We start from the raw sequence: 22,195 nt of genomic DNA on the forward strand, positions 1-22,195 counted from the left end.
GTATCCATGGCGGTTTCTCCAATTTATTGGTTGTGTGTCATTTTCCTTGACTGGGGTAGGTGGAATTTCGGGGGTAGCGCCAAGTATGCGCAGATGTTGTTTCAGATGAGGTAACTGAAATACGATGGAGGAACTTGACTTAGTCCTGAAGTTGACATTGTTATTGTTGTGCACCCAGGGGCGCTACGGAATGGCTTTAAAATTATCGAGGACCAGCCAAAAAGTGGTGCAAACACATTTTTACCAGGATTTTCACATTGTTTATTCGCAACGTGCGGGAAAGGAATATTTGACAGTTTACGTGGGTACAATGCGTGAAGTTCAGATGATTCTAATGTTAAGACATGTCAAGGATTCTATAAAAAGTAGACATTGCGACAATGATTTCAAGTATGACCAACAAATCCAAAATTCATTTCGAATACAAAAATAGCTCGGCTTAGAAAATGTCCAATTTGAACGAGATACGTCCCAAGTTGAGGTATATTCCTCATTTCCTAGTAAGTTGAAGTGTCCTTGGTCGTGGTAGGCGCGTATCTGCAGTTTCTATAATTTGATCAGTGTGGGATGGGAGATCTCTGTCCAGTTTTTCGGGGAGTAAGAGAGGCCATCGCGAAAATTTTTTGAATGCTTTTTTCCTAGTTTGAGGTATTCTTTCCAACTATTCAGTGAACTTGATTTCATTCGAATGTCCTTGCCGTCGAATGAAACGTTTAGAAGGCATCCTGCTACATCCTTGTCTGGCGGTGTATTGCAAAGAACGTTAAACCTTGACTTGTTTGGATTCAACTTCATTTGGTTTTTCTTGGATTTAATGACAAATCCTAGTAAGCTAGCGCTTTTCCTAAACACCGCGCTGTCGAATCTATCCTCGAAAGAGTGGATAATTTGTAACGGCTTACGAGATTGTGAGATGAGTATAGAGGGCTGAGTTATTCCCAAAAACCTGAAGAACATGGCGAAATTGAAATGAAAATCAATTGAAATCATCAACGGCGCAATAACCGGTATCCGGTCTAGGCCTGTCTTAATAAGGAACTCCAAAAACCCCGGTTTGGCACCGAGGTCCATCAATTCGAAGTCCCTAAAAGCTGTCTGGCGTCCTGACCTATACCATCGCTCCAGTTCAGCCAGGGTATGCTTCGTCTTCTTTTTCTACCATAAACATTGCCCTTATAGACTTTCCAGGCTGGATCATCCTCATCCATACGGGTTAAGTGACCCGCCCACGTAAGCTATTGAGCCGGATTTTATCCACAATCTGACGGTCATGGTCTCGCTCATAGATTTCGTCGTTATGTAGGCTACGGAATGGTCCATCTTCATGTAGGGGGCAAAATTGTACGGAGGATTCTTCCCTCGAACGCGACCAGGAGTTAGCATTTTTTCTCGCTAAGAACCCAAGTCTCCTAGGAATACATAAGAACTGGCAAGATCATTGTCTTATCACAGTACGAGCTTTGACCCTATGGTGGGACGTTTCGAGCGGAACAGTTTTTGTAAGCTGAAATAGGCTGCAAACGTGCACGGATTTTGTCATATCAACTGTTATCGGTTGTGATTTTCGACCCTAAATAGGAGCAATTGTCAATGTCAGAAGAAACCACGCTATCTAGATATACAATTTGATTGACGCTTTCGATGCTCTGCACATTAGTGTAGATGAGGAGAGTGCGATGACCCGTCAGACTTGAAACCTGGGTTTTGTTGGTATTTACCTTCAGTTCAGTTTTCTTCCAAATCCACAGCCAATAACACAAAGTCCATTGCCCGGTGAGAGAGCAAATAGTTGCCCTAGCGTGATAGAGGAGTTTGAGGAAGGTCCATTGTGCTCTTCCTCGTCCATCGGGTACGGCAGAGTGAAAAGTATCGCCGATAACAAGAGGAAATAATATCTGCTTTCGACCTCAGATTCCTCCGAGTGCATTTTTCAACGTCTCTTTGAGGCCGGGCTCGTTCTAAACGTTGAAAAATGCAAAATTTCTATAGAAGCAGGTGAAAGTTCTTGGCCACATGATTGCCCCTGACCAATTCATCCAGATCCAGACAAGGTTAAAGTAATCAAAACAATTTTCCCCTTCCGATCACTGTAGAGGATCAGCGAAAGCTGTTGGGCATGTTCAACTTCTATCGTCGTTTCCTGACCAAGATTGGTCGTCACCAAGCGATCCTAGACGAAACCTCGAAACCAAAGATTCCCGAGTGGTCTATTGAGGCCATCCAGGCATTTGAAATTATCGAATAATAGCTAATCTTACACTGTGGCCATTTCTTCGGCCAGATGCATCCCTAGCCGTGTCTGTCGATGCCTCAGACATGGCGCTCTTCACCAACGGGTGAGCCAAACCTGGAAGCCAATGAGCTTCCTTTCGGAACAACTCAGGCCAGCTCAACGAAACTACAGCGCACACGATCAGAAGCTGCTCACCCGCTTCTCCCTCGGGGACAGGTCGTTCATCGTGTTCACGGCCCACAAGCCCCTTACTTTCCCCCAAAAGCGTTTCCCCGCCAACTTCGGCAACTGAGCTGCATCAGCCAGTTTACTTGCGGCATCCCACAAGTGTCTAAAAAGGACAACGTCGTTAATGACTCTTTGTCACAAATCTCGGTGGTCTTAGTCCCCGCCGTGGTCGATTATATGGCAAGAAATAAAATGCAGAAATTCAGAGCCTGAAGGCAAACTCCAAATGCAAGTTTAAGGAGTGTCCTATTTATGGCTTAAACTCCAACTTACACTGCGAGACCTCAGATAAGGGACTTAGGCCAATTATTCTGGGTGATTTTTGCAAGGAAGTCTTTCACGCAGTACACGATCTTGCGCACCTAGTCATTAGGACGACGAACCGGTAAGTCACCGGAAAATACTTCTGGCCGTCCGTGAACGAGGACGTAAACTTTTGGACCAGAGAGTGTAAGATCAACAAGCACGCAAAAAAGGAAGGACTCGTATTCCCTCGATCAAACATGCGCTCCCATACCATCTACCTTGACATCATCGCCCTTTGAGAGATTCGCACGGATACAAGTATTGCCTGACAATCATCGACAGGTTTATGCGGTGGCCTGAAACAATACCTGACATTATGGCACAACCATGTACCGAGGCCCTATGTCGGCTGATGTACCAGCCGTAATCATCACGGACCTGGGAATTCAGTTTGAGTCTACTTTTTTTTGGTGTTATGCAAGCCACTGGTTTTTAAACGTCACAGGACCAATGCATATCATCCGCAGTCGCACCGTTGGTTCCGGACACTAAGGACCGCCTTAATGGCTCGCAACGATCCATCGTGGTCAAAGTCCTTGCCTCTCGTTCTCCTCGGCTTTCGTACAGCCCATCAAGAGGAGTTCACGGCCTGCCCCGCTGAGATGGTAAAGGGGAGAATCTGCGATTTCCCGCCGATCCCATGCTGGATATCAGAGAAGAGTTAAGCGACTCCAACATGGTGCGGTACAGAATCTTTCTCTCCCCTCTCAAATCAAATCCCAAAACCATATAAATCAATGCAAGCCGAATGTGATGTATTTTTATTTATCCAGAAAAATTCTAATGAATGACCGTAAGGAATCTGTCGCAATCGTTTGGGACTTTCAAATAATATCTTCAAATATGTACACTCTCCCCCCCCCCCCCCCATTCCAGAAAAGATACTGAGATAGAAAATTTTAAAATGCCAATCCCAATGTATGGCATCAAAGAAGGTTGTGGGGGCAGATTTGAATTTGGAATGCGGAATGGAGTAGAGAATGAGGTGAAAATTTACCAAAAGGACTTCACGCAAAGATTACTTTAAATATCATGTTAGTCAGGCTCGGGAGTGTGAGCGGGGGTCCTTTGAACACTCGTATCCCTCGCGTGTTATTATGAAAAAATCCACGTGTCTTTGCCGGTGCGTGGGTCCGCCCCGGATGCTGAAAAATACTTCTACATCCTGGAAAATAATCTACACCCTATCCTGAAAAATAATCTACAGTCGAGCGCCGCGGTCGAAAGGGAGGATCCACGACGGAGCACATCCTCGATCCCTGTTCCTCCGGTCTCAGATGTTTAGTAAGGTCACCTTGCCGATGATGTGTCCAAGGATCAAACCTTTTTCATGTTCAATGTCAAGCCAGCGCGTCGCATACAGAGAACCACTTCGCTCAAGAGCAGCAAGTACCGGTTGAACCTCGCTGTGATGAGCAGCAAGTAGCAGGGACCACTTTGTCCATCCGTTGCTGCATAGTTTAAGTCCAAACGGCATGGTCACGAACTGATAGAGTGGTCGCCCTGGAACTATGAAGGCAGTCTTATCCCTGAACGCCTCATTCAGTGGAATTGCCAGAACGTATCATTCAAATCTAGACTCGAAATAAATCTAGCCTTTGGGAGACGTCTGAATCCCCTCGATGCCAGGTAAAGGATAAGGGTCCTTCACGGTTACATTTTTCACCTTATGCGCATCAAGGCAAAGTCTCACCTTTCCAGGTTTCACCAAAAGGATAACTGACAAAGATCAGGCGCTTTGCGATTTCTTGATGACTCCCAAAGTCAGCATCTGGTCAGTCTCTTCGTAAAGGAGCTTTACGATGGCGAGGGAAAGTGAGAAGTGTCCCTTTTTGATCGGTTTATTATTCCGGACATCGATAACGATGCGGAATTTCTCCCATTTGTACCAACCGTCGCTAATAATTTTGCAAGACCCGAATACAAAAAACTTATAGTGGCTCCGGTATCAATCAGTCCTGAGACACGTTCACCCAGGACTGTAACATCCGTAGGTGAGCGAATACCATTATTGAGCCGACTTGTGAGAACGGCAGAGGGATAGAGGCGACGGTTGCACACTATTCACCGCCAGTTCTGACGTACGCGAAGCGTAGAGCGCTTAGGTTTTTGTGTCGCCACTTCTACTACTTCGAAGGTCCATTCTCTGCCCTCTTGGCGTTGTTGTAGTCTCACGTGTAATGGCTTCAGAACCGAACGCATCGGTTTTCTTGTGACTTTCGGATTTACTGTGGAAGCCGCTGTCGCAATGCCTGCGCAGTCACGTGCGTCCAATGCGGAATGTTCTGATGACTGGGGCTGGGCTCTGCAACTCGACATTTTGGACATACGGCTTACGAGTATTCGGGCAGCCCAAACAAAAGACTGTGCAATTGGTGAGAGAGTCTGCTTGAGAGATACTCCTCTGAAGCTTCGCTCTGCTGCACTAACATGCTCAGCCCGTGGACCATATTACCCCGAAATAGAGAAGTTGTCGCTGAATGACGGGTCTCAGCCACGACGTAGCAACTCTACCTATTTGTCTTCCGTTAAGGAATTTTCTAGCCGATTGGCTAGCGAACACAAAGCTTTATAAGCAGTCGAAATCTTCGGATAAACCTTGCGTGTGAATCTCGCATTAGATCAAGGATGTTCCAATCATTTAGTTAATCCTTAAACTGACTAATAGTAAAAAGCCTCAAGAAAAGAGGTCCACTCGATTCGTCCGACAGACTGGTGGTAATCCCAATACCAATCTGCTGCTCGGTCTCTGAGAGAAAAGAGCAGGCCGAAATAACCCCTGAAAGATTGAGTGATTTAGCGGTTCCACGCGGTGGTCAGCCGGTGCTGTGCGCGACACAAGATGAAGCAGGCTGATGTTGTGGTGCCAGGATCTCTCCTGGTGGACAAGGTAGCGCATGAAACTCTTGATCTTTGGTCGTCTTCGACCACTCAGGATGGGCGTTTGACCATTACAGTACATCCTGATAATTACAAATTTAAAATCCTTTCATTTCCATATTATAAAGCGAGTGATAAGTGACAAAAGTCTCTTAAGCAAAATATTAATGATTTATCAGTATCGGATGCGTCAGAAAACCACTCCCACATTGGGCGCCGAACTTACAAGTCAATACCTCATCCAACATTTTCATGATTGCACGATCTAAATCCTTATGTCTGGCGAATGGATTATTACAGACCCACTTTAAGGCTATTTATTCACCCTTTTCGTGAATTCTCTCAGCTTTTAAGTTGCTTATCACACAATTCGACCTTTCTCTATCCGAAAAAAAATTCGAGACAACGGAAACTACTTCACCCAGAAAAACAAATCAGATCGCACCACCCTCAACAATAGAGTCTCAATTAGAGCTCAGGTGCTGCGAAAAAGCCAACCCTCTCCACGGTGCCGGCACTCAGATTCACTACCCAAATTGAAAGAAAACCCCACTCGAAGCCCTACGAAAACAGTGACGATTGTATGGTGAAGTGACGGAAAAAAAATACAAGGGAACGAGAGGAAAACATCCCTGCCATGGGGAAATTTTTGTAAGTTTGTAAAGACCAAAACAACATTTCACATTTCGATCAAATCAAGTGGAAAAATCCTTTCAGGACGAAAGGATTGTAGAGTGTGTACTTATGTCCTTCTTCGCTCATGGAAATGGAGCGACCTGGAAGGGAAGGAGCATCTTTTTTTCTTGTACACTAAATGGGTTTGGATTGGGAATTTGAACAAATATGTGGAGGGTACTTGCAGGAAGATTTGGATTTTTGTTTGTTTGATTGTATACAAAAGTTCAAGTAGGGGATAAAAGACGATGACGTAGGTCGGAGGTCAAGTGGTCATTGAATTTTCAACGATTTATTGCCAGTTCCGTTTCAATTTGGTTTTGGTTTGAAGGTTTTTTTTTCGTATTCGGGGGAGATTCTTTCCAGGGCGGAGGAGTCGTTTATTTCCAGTTCAGGTGTTTTGATTTCTAGGCTTTATTTGATGAACAGAATTTGATGCTTAGCGGTATAAGAGCACTGTGGAGGAGAGTAAGTATTGGATAAATATAAACAGTCGGACTTACCTTTCAATGTGGATATTTTAGAAATAGCTCCGGGGTAAATTTTCGGTTCCAATTTTGTAGGATTTCTTGGGAATTTAAAAGTGGAAATCTAAACTGCCTACGTAGGAAATTTAGATAGTTGAAAAAGGCAGGCAATGGCATTGCTTAGAGGACTTAGAACCTTACCGCAAATAACGAATAGGGAGCCTGGGTTGTCCAGCGCTACTCCACGCTTGAGCCCACATGAAACTCCCACAACCGGGCCGACAACACTAAATTCTCATGGAGCATATGATTTGAGAGGGCCTTCTCGCTTCGTGGCAAGAGCCACTTCTAGTAGGTCAGTTTCAGACTGGGGTCTGGTTATGCTAAGTCTCAGAGCAGTAAGTCGATGTAAACGCAGCGTTTCCAACTTTCTTTCTTTTTCTTCTTTTTCTTTCTTTGTCACGTTCATAAGCGCGGTCGGCTCGTCGCGATCGGCTTCGCCATTTGGCTCTATCGAATGCCTGATCTGGGTGCAATCTCGAGGCTTTCAAATTCCCATCCAGCGTATCAAGCCACCGTTGTTTAGGTCTGCCTTTTGGTCGTTTACCATCGACTTCGATGTTCAGACCAATCTTGGCAAGTGAATTCTCGTTTGAACGAATTGCGTGACCATACCATCGAAGACACCTCTCTCACAGCTTTTCCACGATCGGTGCAATCCCCTGACGATCGCGGATATCCTCATTTCGAATGATATCTAAACGTGTGACGCCACTAGTCCAACGTAGCATCTTCGTCTCCATTACCGCAAGATGCCGTTCATTGTCTTTTATGATCGGCCAACACTCAGAACCATAGAGAGCGACTGGACGGACGACATTGCGGTAAATTTTAGATTTGAGACGTTCGTTGATACGTCGATCACAAAGAACACCAATTGTGGAACGCCACTTCATCCAGGTAGCGTTAATGCGTGAAGCAATTTCATAGCGCAGTTCTCCATTGGCTGATAGCGTTGACCCGAGGTTTTTAAATCGCTCAGCTCTGGGCAGATCACTGCCGCTGACAGTGATTGTGCCTGTTTCATGGGGATCGATCGTAAAAAATTCAGTTTTGTTTAAATTCAATCTGAGACCGTGTTGCATGAGGCGATCATTCCATTTTTGAACAAGTTGCTCGAGATCATTTTTGCTATCAGATGCTAGGAAAACATCATCTGCATAAAGCAGTGTGTAGGGCGCTGGACGTTCGATATCCCGTATGACGGTGTCCATAACAAGAACAAAGAGGAGTGGTGAGAGGGCACTTCTTGATGAACACCAACAGAGACACGAAGCGGTTTTGATACAACCGCCATACTTTGAACTTTACTTTTCGGATCATGGTAGAGCAATTGAACCCAGCGCACGAGTTCTTCTGGGACGAAGTGTTGTCGTAAAGCATACCAGATGAGTTCGTGTGCTACACGGTCAAAGGCTTTGTCTAGATCCAGAAAGGCAATGTAAAGAGGGCGATGCTTCTCACGGTGTTTCTCCATGAGTAACCCTGCAGCGTGTATTGCGTCAGTAGTTCCGCAGTTCTTGACAAATCCGGCTTGATTCACGGTTATTTCAACGATTTCGCGAATACGCTTGTCAAGAATGCGTTCAAAAATCTTCATGATATGGGAAAGTACCCGAATCGGCCGGTAATTTGAACATTTTGCGGGCCAACCTTTCTTTTTCTATATTGGAACAGTGGTACTTTCTTGCCAGTCAGATGGTGTTCTTCCTTCCTGAATAACCCGATTAAAGAATTCACTGAGCCACAGTGTTGGGTCCCAGCTCTTCGCTTTCCAGAGCTCAGATGCGATGTCGTCAGGTCCTGTTGCTTTCCCCGATTTGATTTGTTTTATTGCCTCCTCGACTTCAGTTGCGCTGACTGGTGGAACTGCTCCAAATGTCGGCAATGATTGTGGAAGTGGAGGATGAGCAAATTCTTCAGTTGAAATCTGCTCGAAGTATTCTCGCCATCTATCCGTCGCGGCTCGACGATCAGTAAGCAAAGTACCGTTCTTGTCATTAACACAACAGAAGTGTTCGATATCCTGTGTGCGTTCATCACGGCTTTTAGCAAGTCGGTACAGATCTCTCTCGCCATCCCGAGTGTCCAGTTTATCGTAAAGATTTTTGAAATGGTTCGCTCGGGTGACAGCGACCGCTTTCTTTGCTTTCCGGTTGGCATTCTCATAAATTTGCCAATTAGCAGGCGTTTTTTCGTCGAGAAATTTGTGGTAGAGGCGTTTCTTTTCACGGACTTTCATTTTAACATCATCATTCCAAAGCCAAGTATCTGGGTTGATGTATCGCTTACCCGGCTTGGTGACCCCGAGGGTTGCAGAGGTCGCTTTGTGGATCGTGTCTTTCATTTGGTTCTATGATTCTTCCACATTCGTAATGGTCGGCAATCGTATGAGTGAGATCGTTTCTTCTTTCTTCTCACAAAATCGCCACCATTTAATTCGCGGCGGGCCAGTGTGTTCCTAACGCTGTTTTATCAGTGGCTTAATTCGCAGGACGGCAATCAACGGCTGATGTTGAGGTGCGATGGTCTCATAGGGAACGGCTTTGCAATTAGTAACAGTGGTAAAATGTTGGCGTCTTATGAGAATATAGTCGATTTGCGTTTTACTGTTCCCACTATAAAATGTAAGAAGATGAGACAATCGTTTGATGAACCATGTATTCATAAGTACAAGCAAAATCCGCAAACTCGATTATACGCTCGCCACCCTCCTCCGAACCCGTTTCCCCCATGGCAACTGTTACCGTCTGCCTTTTCACCCAAGTGACCATTAAGGTCGCCGGCAATGATTATATAATCGTCGGCAGGCACGTGACAAGTCTTTTCATCGACAAGTTGCCAGAAGACATCTTTCTCGGCATCAGGTCGACCTGTCTGTGATCCATACGCGGTGAAGAAGTGAATGGTGCGATCAGTTGATATAATGATGAGCTTTATCAGCCGATCATCAAATCGTTCGACTTCTTTAATGGCATCACGGAAACCCTCTGAGATGGCAATGCCAACACCATATTGAGTGTGTGGGTTACCAAAATAGAGAAGTTTGTAGCCATTTTTACCGCGTTCGCGTTTAATGTCGCAGCTTTTGGCACCAGACCATCAGGCTTCTTGCAGAACGTAGATATCAATGCGGCTTTTCCGAAGGGCTCTTGCGAGTTCCTCGGTCTTTTCAGTTAGGGTACCAACATTTAGCGTGCAGGCACGTATTTGTTTTGTTCGTTGTGTGCGGACTAACTTGCTTACGTCCTGACGCCGTCCATGCGTCAAGAACCCTTGCCCATTTCTCGACAGGACCGGGGCCCGTCCTGCCGCGTCGACTGAGGAGGACGCCCTAGCATTTCTCCGAGGCTTGTGACTCAATCCGATCATCATGTTTGTAACGACATTGTATGCATTTTCTCGGTCGACCTGTTGCGGGGCCTGTCACCAAGAGAGATCAGGTAGGATTTAGCATAGTAGAATAACTCCAACTATACTCTATTTATCTTTTTCCCTGATCTCAGCATTTTATTTTTGTTTTCCTGAGGATAGTACAGAGTACGTTGCCTCAAACCATCCACCTTTACCTGGGCTTGGAACCAGCATACTATGTTAATAGCATGGCGAAGTTCTGACTCCAGCTTATGGGCACAATAAATATTAAACGTGATCCCGGTGGACTCCAGCCCTTTCCTTCCATGAGTGAGGAAGAAGAGTGACAGTCCAGACTATTTCAAGGGGAACTTAATACTTAACAGGCCTTCATTGGTAAGACCAAAGTTTTTGCCAATCAAGATTCATCAAAGAGCCAGAAAAAATTGTTTCTCCAAAAGACTCATTGAGTTCGGAGCGCTATCAAATGCTGGGATTGAAAGGTGGTAGCGTTTCTCTTGTTTGACGAGTGTATTGCTGATCTAGATAGATTAATTAAAACGCCATTCAGTTCTTTACATTAAGGCAATGGAGAAACAGAATACTCAAGCGTCAAGTAGAGAACAAATATCTTCAAAGACATAATTGAGATGCTCTAAGTTTGGCCACTCTGCACTAGCTGTACAAAAAGTTTTGCTTGGAATTGTTTGGAAAATGAGAGCTCATGGACAAGAAAAGTGAGAGCCACGTTCCCCCCAATTGGTCCGGTCCGCCATCAGGTAGATGGTGAATTCTAGGTTTCCTCAATTCCAAACAAAAATTATTTCAGCTTCGTCGGCTTTTTGCCAGAGATACAAGGCGGTTTTCGCACCTATGACGTATGACGTATTTGCGTATTAATAAAAGGGAGTGAACTACATCTGCTAACAACTTCGGGACAGAGGCACAGGCTAGCGTCTGGTGAGGCGCCTCTACTCCGGAAAGGGTTCAAAATTATAGAATTAGATATTTCAACAAGAACAGCATGATAAGTTGATACAAATCAATCTAAAGTATGGTTATGCGTTCATGGCAATATTACTTTGGACGTAGGTACATTGCATAATGTTGTGATACGGCCTTGTTGGAAGAAGGCTTTCCAAGAAACATTCTAGCCATTCGAGCTTTCAGGGCAAAAATCCTTCAGTTTCGAAAAAATCAAAAATTTGACTGACGGTTTCGTCCGGGGCAGAGGCAACTCATCAGACGCTGCCTCATCTCTGCCCTGGGAGCAGCGTGACCGAAAGTGCTAACAGGTGGAAAGACGCTCCCTTTTATCATCGCAAAAACACGACAAGGTGATAAAAGGGAGCGTCTTTCCACCTGTTAGCACTTTCGGTCACGCTGCTCCCAGGGCAGAGATGAGGCAGCGTCTGATGAGTTGCCTCTGCCCTGGACGAAACCGTCAGTCAAATTTTTGATTTTTTCGATTCTTAATGCTTGGGGTGCTACGCTCCAAACTAGGGATCCATGGACTAAAAAACGAGGGAGTAAGTTGCTCCTCATTTAGTCCGGTCCACCATCAAGTGGATGGGGACTTAGGATCCCGCAGATCCTAAACAACAATCCTTCAGTTGTTACGGTCTTCCTAGCTTATCATTAGCTCAACATGACTGCTAGATGTCCCAGCTCGAAAATAATCGTTGCCGTAGAGTAATATGACCGGTTGACCAATATTAGGAAGCAAATGCTACTTGGACGCTTACGCAGCTTATTATGGTATTCGCCAACGTTGGAAACAGGGCCAACTTCCAACGACGGTTGTTAGGTTTGAATGCCAATCTAGCATTCGAACATGTCTCCTTCACGGAAGTGCAAATGTTTGTATGGTGAGTGAACACTAAAATGGTATTACCTCGCGTTCTCGCAACATGACAGCCAGCGTTCTTGGCTGGCTTGTGGATACTTTCTAGGAAAATCAATTTTTAGTAACTTTCAAAAGTGGCGCTAAAACCAGTCTAAAATGCCTGCATAACCATGGTATGTTATGGAATTACAACTAGCTATTGATCGTATTAGAAAATTTGACATTCCAGCCACCCTGCCCCTAAGAAAGAATACTTTATCAGAGAGGAGTAGCGAAGCCATATCGTCAGCAGCTGGAATAATATCGGTGTCTTCAAAGTAGCTTTAAGAGAGCTATATGGAGCAGCACCAAAGGTGAATACTACAAGAAATGATACAGTTGAGCGGAACACAAACGCGTATGGTACCGCCTACAAATTTGTTAAGGACAAGGTGCGGGGGCGCGCTCAATCTATAGTTCAGAGTGTATTCCAATCCGACGTCTTTTCCATGCCTGTCACAATCGTACTTACTACAGGGAACGGCAGGTTAAGACAGAATTCCGAATGGAGTTCCGGAAATAGATATTATAACCAAACCTAACTAAACTAGAAGGGGTAGTTTTTACGCAGTGAGAAAAACATGGAGTAAGTTGGTTTCACTAGCGTAACATAAAAACCGTCCACTATGAAGTGAATGGGGACTCACGACTCTCTTAATCTGTGAATTTAGACAATTTTTTACATTGGATATATTATAATTTGTACACACCAGACGTTTGTGATTATATATAAAGGAGCGATTGCCACTTGTAGCGATCGTTCTATCAGCTTTCTCGGATACGCACGGTGTAGCTGAGTCGTATGGTCTCCCAGGATTCATTCAACAGTATTCTGGGGGTAATGACAATACTGAAAGCATGTCCAAAGTGCCAAAATATCATTCGGACTGACGGCCAGACCGCTATTGGGGACTTGAACTCTGGTGGTGTTCATCAGGCTCGAAGGATGGTCTGAAGCATCTAGGTAACATGTTTAAAGTCGCCCTCCTCTGGGTCCCCGGTAAAAGTGACAAAGAGGGGAATAAGCGGGCCGATTGCTTAGTGTTAGCTACGGTCAGGCTGAGAATCCCAGGTAAACAATTCATTGGGGACCTCATAGAGTTCTCTGGTTGGACATTCGGGGAGCTGCTATCCTTTATAAATGCGACAAACCTGCTGGATGACACTTCTAACGCAATCACGGTCTTAGTAGAAGGCTCAAAAGGGTGCATCACAGTGGTAATTAAGTTCTTTGCAGCGACCACTGACGCCTGCCTACCTACTACCCGTAGCTTCCTGGATGGAAGGGAGACAACGTCTGATGCCTCTAAATTGTGATGGAACTCATTTTGTGAAAACTCGGCTATTCACTCCGAATGTGGGGTCGATGGACCAAATGAAGTGGTCCTTCATTAGGTGGATGCAGACTCAGAGCTCCCACAATTCTTAAACGAAAATCTACTTCGGCTGAGTATAGACCTGAACAAAGGCTATTTCTACACGCATTCACGTTATATCTGCGGTTGTATATAAATCTAAAGCTATTTTCTGTCACGCTGTTCCTAGGTCAGAGATGAGGATGAGGCAGCGTGTAATAGGTTGACTCTGCTCTCAACGAAACTGTCAGTCGGTCTTTTGCCAAAAGTCAATTGGCGTACTTTCTTCTTATAGCGCCAAGTATCCCCCATACGACCCCGTGCTAGGAGTGGGACGATATTAGTTCCGTGGGTTCGTTGTATGCTTGACGCGATAGTAACAGCTGGGAACGCAGATCAGAATGAGGTGAACTAAACGAGAGTAAATATGATTTGATGCATCTGCAAATCTTGGAAAAGGTACATGTAATGTTTAACCAGACTCGTTTAATATTCGGGAACACCTATGTATGTCAGCTACCTTTCTAATAACTTTCACCAGCAGCTTTAGCCACTCCCTTCACCTGCTCCACTTTTTTGGGAGTGATCATTCTTTTCGGCGTTCACGCAACCCCTTCGTCGGTTGCTTATTTCCCGTGTTTTGAACTGACGTCACTTGTGTCGACTGACTCACTTTTTCGTTCGACGCCTTCATTCCTCTTTCATTTTGAGCCTTTCTGTACGCCAACCTGATTGGTCCTAGCATGGTCTCTATATTCTTGGGAATATTCCAGCGTTCCTTAATGAATTCCATAAACTTGTTACTCAGTTCGATAAAAACAGATCCGTATTTGTTGCTGCACTTCAAATCGCTCCGTTGATTTGGTGTCAAGGCGCCGTCCTTTGCGTTTCCTCCCGCCACCAACCCCCTCTTGCGCGTAGCGGTTCGATTACGGGGGCTAGTATCAGTATGGGAGGAGATCTGCAAATCATCAAGCTTCTTCTGAACAAGTTCTTCGATGGTCTTGACTTCGGGCAGATCATGAAAGCATGTTCCAGGTCGAAGCAATGCGGGAGATATGGAGCGGAGGGCCACATCAGCAAGATCTGTGGAGTAGACTCGAACCCCACCCTGTGTTAAGGGAAGGAGAGGGTAGACTATTGCCAAATTGCATGCAGCAGCAGGTGTCCAGAATTTAGGAGAGCCATCAACGCAAGTCGCAAATGAGGTTAATACAAATTAACCTCAACCACTGCCAAGTGGAACAGGATTTACTCTCCCAAAATATCCGAGAGAAAAACATCAATGTGACCATAATTAGTGAGCCACATCGGAATCACAGTGTTGGATTTTGGGAGAAGGTTTAGACGAGGCAAGCAGCACTACGAGCTTGCGGAAAACAAGCATTGCAGGAAGTAATGAAGCACCCGGAGGAAGGCTTCACTAGAGTGAAGGTGAAAGGAATTCATATCTACAGTTGATTTAATCCAGCCAATGCTATACTGGACACGTATAAACAAATGCTGAGCATTTTGGTTTTGGATGCAAGGGGATGCTGGCCGATAACCATAGGAGGTGATTTTAATGTGTGGATTCCTCGAAAATGGATGTGAGTAGACGTGTTCTACTCGAAGCATTTGGGGCTCTAGACGAGTTTTGGGACCTCATAGACTTTCATGGAAACAGATCTATATTAAACCTGATATACGTGAGTGCCACTTTAGTCAGAAGAAATCCTTGGCAAGTTAATGATGAGTACATTCCCAGTGACCACCAGATAATCTGCATAGAGATTTAGGGCGAATTGAGCTCGAAAAACAGGTTCTACGGAGTGACAGGTAGGTTGAGTTAAAAGGTGAAAGCTTTCGACAGAACACGTTCTCTCACACAGAGCACCCAAAAGCGGCTGTTCCCCTGTAGGTAGGCCAACTAATGGTGGAATAACAAAATAGCTAGTTTGCGAGCGGCAGGTTTCCAGACAAGAAGGCTTCACCAGGCTCAGGAGAAACCCAGTAGTGATGATCAGGAGGAGATGCAGATAACTGCGAGGCGTTGGGGTGGGGCTTACTTGGTGGTAATGGAAAGGGTGCGGAGATCATTCCAGGTGACCAGTCTGTGCCTCCTGAAATAAATTGTTACCACTCTGTTTCGTCACTACGAATATATTATAAGACAAACGGTGGTGCAGGTCAACGAGTGTGTTACCGAGGACGAGCTACGGTAAATATGTTCGAGGTTCGGTGACAATAAAACCCCAGGTTTGCATGGCATTCCTAACTGAGCTTTGAAGTTGGCATTGAAGACTAGGCCCGACCTTTTCGCCTACAATTAAGAAGCGTTCCGAAAAGAAGGAATATTCCTTGCCCAGTGGAAAAATGGATCCCAAATCCCAATAAGCCACCGCAAGATCCAGCATCCAGTATCGTCCAATTTGACTGTTGGATACGATTGAAAAGATAATGGAAAGAGTCATATATAAAAGACTCTTATCCACAATCGAAAGTGCAAATGGCCTGACGGAGCACCAGCACAGGTTTCGATGCGCCCACTCTGTGGTTCATGCAATAGCGTGGTAATGAGTCTGGCAAAAGACGCACTGAATTTTGGTGGTTGCTGAGCCGGGGTGACACTGTGTGTCGAAAACGCATTCATTTCCGCCAAATGGGGCCGAATCGAAAGCGCGGTAGCTGACATAGGTGTTCTTGAATATTTGACGAGTTTTGTGGGCAATTATCTCTCAGAGAGAACTCTCTGGTACGGGGTGGATGAGGGTCCCAAAGAGTATATTGTCACACCACAGGGGTACCACTCGGTTCGGTATTGAGTCTCTTGTAGTTGAATGCCTTGTGTGATGGAGCGCTATTGTTCTAGTCGTAGAGGAGGTTACTATTTTAAGGCTTTGCCGATGGTTTGCGGTAGTTGCAGCAAAACACTATGAGGAGTTTACATGACGGATACGGTGAAAAAGGTACAACCTGGGTAGAAAAAGCTGAATCGACCCTGCTGGATGAAAAACTGGAAGTGGAATAATGAACCGTAGAAAAAAACGCCGCGAAGGTGAAAGTCGGGACCATGTAGAGTAATCATGTCAAAAGGCACCTAGGCAAAAATATTGCCGAATGTCGGTGGGCCGAAACACTGGAGAAGATTGCTTTTAGCCGGAGTGTGGTCCGAAGGGGCGCGCAAACTCTGATGATTGATGATTTGCCGAATCGTCCTGCATGAAGTGAGACACTGGAGGATGCAGAGCAGGTAATGTCTAAGATTCGCGATGGAGAGAAGGAGCCTAAACTAAGCGCTGGACAGAAAGGTGATCTAGGAGAATATAGTTGCGGAGATCCTGAGGTCAAAGGAAAACCGACGAAGGAGAAGGAAAGCTCAAAGGACGAGAATCTTGTATGCCAAAAGGCAAACCTACTCTCCGGGGTAATACCTGAATAGTGGTCCCGTGGGCTGGGGCTGGAGAGACAGGGGGTGGTTTTACTGGGTGTGAATCCCACACGCGCTCGTCCTAACTCCGGCGTTTATGCGGAGGAGCTAAGGCGGGCTTGTCTGTTTAAGATTTCCCACCTTCGGGTGCGAACCAAAATAAAATACTATCACTAAACTAGAAGGGTAGGATCAAATCCACCACTCTGAGAACCGAATTGATGCTTATTGATGTAAATCGGATAGGATGAACAGGACCGTAAAGAGGAAATCCGGGCCTGAGGAGAAAAGTAGCAGAAAAGAGCTGGTCCCCGCGCAAAATTATACTCGTCGGGGGTGAAAATTACACGGGCCTCCATATTATCCCTTTTTTTCATTAAAATGTCTATTCCCGGGCAAAAGAAAATTTAAGGAAAATATTTGAAATTTCCCCAAAGTTAAAACCAATTACGCAATTTCCTCTTAAAAATAATTATTTCAGTGGAACCCAGCAATTCTGAAATTGAATAAATCGTTTATCGATTATTACAAATTGAATAGATTTTTCCATTTTTACACTTTTGCTGCCCATTTTCAAGAAAGCCCCGATTATAAGCTCCTCAAGCTACATGACACTTGCCTTCGTCTTAACCCCCTGACTTGCTCCGGGTGAAATGCTAAGCCCGCAGGGAAGAAATTGATACACCCCCTCATAAGATAAATGTCTACGATAACATTTTACTTAGTTGCCTGATGATTTCATGGCATTGAGGCACTCAATATCCGACCGGGTTCCCTTCTCGTCGGCATGCCGTTGTCTAACGAAATAACGAACTATTTATATGGTCCTCTGGCATCGAAATGTTATCCATGGCCATGCATAGATATCTGTATCTGGATCGCCTGTTGTTTAAGCCAAATAGTAAACATTTATTAGCTGGAGAGAAAAAATCTAAGGAAAACAACAATCGAAATGCGAAATAGATAGACATTTGTAAGTGGCTGAAATGGAGCGTGAAGACAAATAGTGGAAATAGGCAGTCATTTGGGACGAAGGTCAACGGTTTTCGTATAAATCTTCTTAGTGATTTTCCTTGCTATGTCAGATTCACTGAATGGCATTTAGTAGCTCAGTATGGACATAATATGGGAGAAGATTTGTTGAAATGGAATAAACTGCCTCCGCACAATGCAGGTCTGAGTTCCAGTGTCTCTTCTATTTTCAGTTCGATAAGAAATTCGACCCCAATCGCAATGTAACTCTTTCCAATTCTCCAATTTAATCCCCAATCTTATATGAGCGTGGGATCTGAAATAGATATATTCCCCATTGGGCAAAAGGATTGTTGATATTATCTCTTCGCATCTAAATAACAAACAAATTTAATTCTACTTCTTTCAACACTTGGAATCTTTATTATGATTCCACTTCGATTTAAGCCTCTGAGGATAATTTAATTTTCATATTCCAAACGTACATCTACGAACTCAGATGTTAAGTGACGAAACAAAAAGGAGAATCTTTTTCATTGTTTTCAGTCTATTTGCATGTAAAGTGGGGGCAATTTTCTTATCTAGACTCCTTGGAAATACAGAAAAAATGCAATTTTTATACAGGCTTTGATTGCATACACTCAAGGACAACAAAGCGAAAGAGTATTTCAGTTCAGAGAGCATAAAATCGTATATCACCAATAAAGACGTCCCAAGTGATAGATATAAGATGGCTTCCAATCCAGACGTAATAAAACGCAAATGGGGATTTGAATAAGAATGTGAGAATGTGCAGACAAATGTCCTTTAAATACTTCATGTTTAAGGCCGGAAAAAGCTTATTATTTTCTGGATATCATATGCAGAAAAGAGTACTTAAAATCGGGACCTACTTTTTGGTCGTTAGCTGAGTATGTGGGTTCAAAATAATTTAAGACAAAGTTTGAAATGAGAAGAGTTGATGGCGGACTTCAGAAAACCTTTAAATTCTTTTATAAACTACATCACAAGAGACCTCGAATTTATTTTCGTGAGTGATTTTTTTAGGCTTTCTTCAGATTTCACTTGTGAGGTTTTGCGGAAAACAAATCAGTTTACTGTCTGTCTGCCCTTTAGCTGGACACGCGAGTGTGGGGAATTTTTACTCCCAAAAACCAACCGCGACACCTCGCCTTCTCCGTGGAAACAACATACTCCTGTAAGTCTTCTTAATTTTCGAGGAAAAGTTTCGTGCATCTGGCAGCATTTAGGCTCTGTTATCTGCATTATGGGCAGCTTGTTCCCAGTTCTTGATAGCAGCCTTAGCCAACGCTAAAGCTAACACCCCAATTGCTGATTCCGATCCGGGTATGGGGGAAATTGAACCCGCTTCTGTTAAAGCAACCGCGCTTTCATTTCCCTCTACACCTCAGTGGTCACTGTGTACCCAGAGTAGTTCCACCGTATTGAATCCCCGCCCCTGCTGAGAACACCGTAATCGCCAAATGGATCGCAGGAAGCCCGTTGGCGGCAAACGAAAGGTTGAAGGGGCATCACTCAGGTACTCTCCAGGATTCAAAAGAAGGAGACAAAGAGGACAACAACACGCCGCATTATCAGAAAATTTTACGCCTAAAATTAAGGCGGAGGCAAAGAATGGAGCACCGAAGAAAAGGTGGGGAGACGAAGGAGGATTGGCCACCCAGTTCTACTTATTAAGCCAATTGAAGGCAACACATTTACGGAAGTCCTCAGCTAAATCTGCCGTAGGAACAAGTCTGAAGATAACGGAGCGAAAGTGTCTTCCATTCGGAAAATTTAAGGAGCTCTAGTCAAATTAAGCCTGAGAAAAACGGATAACGGATAACGTTGTGTGAAGTGGTCAATGGCTACTGGAAGAGAAAGCTTTAGTTTCTTGCCTTGAACCCAGCTACTCTCCAAAAATCCTCCCAAAGAAAGAATGAAGTAGAAGAGACCATCAAGCGCGTGTCTGAAGGCAACCAACGCGAACGACAAAGATAGCTTCTTTCTATGTAGAGATCGTGTTGAGTCTAATGAGACCGTTGCGCACACTGTGGACTCGAGGCAGTGTCCAGTCTTCGCCTCGGAGACCAAAACTGATCTCATCAATGAACAGTACCGAAACAGGGACCCAGCTAGATGACACTCCAACATACCAGGTATCGCTGGCATCTGAGTCCAGGTGACATCTACCTTAGGGTTCTTGCCCAAGGCTGAGGAGACGACTTTGTCTGGATTCAGTGTCTATCTAACACCGAACGAGACGATGATGAACATTTTCGAAGTAGGTTTGATACTCTGGGGGACTCTATCTTGGGCACAGAGGGGCGGGTCCTGGTCGGGGGTGACTATAATTCCAGGGCACTTGAATGGGGCGAACCTCATCCAGACTCCAAAGGGAAACGCATTCTTGAAATGGTACCAAGAGCAGATTTGTAGTTTTATACATCGGATCCACTTCAACGTTCCGGCGACGATTCTGCGAAGGAAGCATTCCCGCCGTAGCCTTCGCATCGCTTGTGGACGTTTGACGAGTTCAGGAAGACTTCTCGGCAAGCGATCATTAATGCATAACCTTCGAAGTGGTTGACACAAACTCCCGGTATGCACCAACCTGGCTCTTTCTGTGCGTTGAATATCGCGAAATTGAACACCGGGAGGTTTGTCGTGTTTGTATGCACTCCTGGGGTAGTGGCGCTGGAGTTGACACGCTCGTAAATTCAGTTATGAATCTAATCATGATGGCCTGCAGAGCTTCCATGCCAGAAAGGGATCGAGGCGTAGTAAGCTTCCAATGTACTAGTGGACGGCGGAAATTGCAGAGTGTCACAAATTCCGCCGCTTTACACAACGAGATATACCAGAATACAGAATGAGTAGAAATGAGTAGCGACCCGTGGGAACTCGGTCAGAAAATGGTAACCCGAAAAATCGGGGCTCTGCGAAAACTCAGTTCACTTAAGGCCGAGCAGATGGACCGCATTGTACGGGTACTGTTCCCTGCGCGCTCCATACGGGATGATGACGAGAACTACCTACTTTTCTCTATAAGAGAGTAGGAAGAGGTAGTGTTCTCTATGAAAAACAGGAAGGCGCCAGAACCCGATTGTATCCCAACAAAGGTATACAAACTGCTGCTACTACATCGGCTAGACCTTCTCATTGGAAGGTGATGAGACTTGCACTGAACAGTAAAGGGAAAGACGACTCTGAGTTGCCGTCTTCATACCAAGTACTTTGTACACTGCCAGGAAAGTGCTCGAAAAACTAATCACTAGTGTAATGGCTGAAGCGATACGTGCTGCTGGGTGGTGCTCCTCGTAATTTTAGAGGTCAGAAATGCTTCTATCTATATATTGAGGCATTATCTGAGGAAACGCTTCCTTCTCTTTTGGGACGCAAGAGGGTCAGAGGAGGATGGATGCCACGCCGGGGGTAGTGCAAGGATCCATCCTAGGGCCGAAACTCGGACTCGACATGTCAGAAGAGTCGCGGCTGGTCGGTTATGCAGATGATGTCGCGAAGCTTTTTTCTGAACGCACTGTCGAACAGGCGCAAAGCAGACATGGCATGGCATGGCATGATCGGATGGATGACTGCCCATGGTTTGAACCTTGCCCTGAAAAAACCGAAGCGGCCATCCTGACTTGAAAAAAAATTTTAACCATGCGTCCCATATCGATGGGCGAGTCGATAATCGAGTCAAAACCAACGGTAACGTACCTTGGACTAACTTTTGAGTCAAAAATGAGCTTTTCCGAGCAAATCAAAGCAGTAGCCGACAAGGCTCCACGTGGAATTTTGGCGTTAAGTCCGCTAATGGCAAACATTATTCGTCCACCTGGTGACGTTTCCAGATGGGTTCAACGCAGTTCTGCTTTACGACACAGAAGTATGGGCTGACGCTCTTTACCAAGGGGGTAAGTATATTCCACTAAAGTGGAGAGCATGTCTTCCACAGATTTCTCCGTGGGAAGTCTGTGACTCCTTACCACATGGAAAGTTACAATCCATTGCTTCCATATTGAGTTTTGGACACCCTCAGTGTAGTACGAAACTACTGCAGGCGAAATAAGGTATTGCATGGACAAGATTATGCATCTAAAAATTCTCGGCTTGCTAGTTTTTTCATAGGAGCTTTTCCGGACTAACATTTTATTTCGATTTTCCTCTTCCCGTCCACAAACGTCGGACCATGGAAAAATACGTGCTCTGTGTCCTCCAGATGAAGTGTTCAATTTGAAACCTGTTGATGAACTGGCGATATTCTCCATGCCCCGTGACAAACTGAGTGAGATTATATTAAATCTTTCCGTACTGTCTTCCAACCATACTGAGTTCACTAGACGTTGTCAGTACCCCTTTCTTGCG

This window comes from Hermetia illucens, chromosome 3 (assembly GCF_905115235.1).
Source record: "Hermetia illucens chromosome 3, iHerIll2.2.curated.20191125, whole genome shotgun sequence".
In the NCBI taxonomy this organism is placed as follows: Eukaryota; Metazoa; Arthropoda; class Insecta; order Diptera; family Stratiomyidae; genus Hermetia; species Hermetia illucens.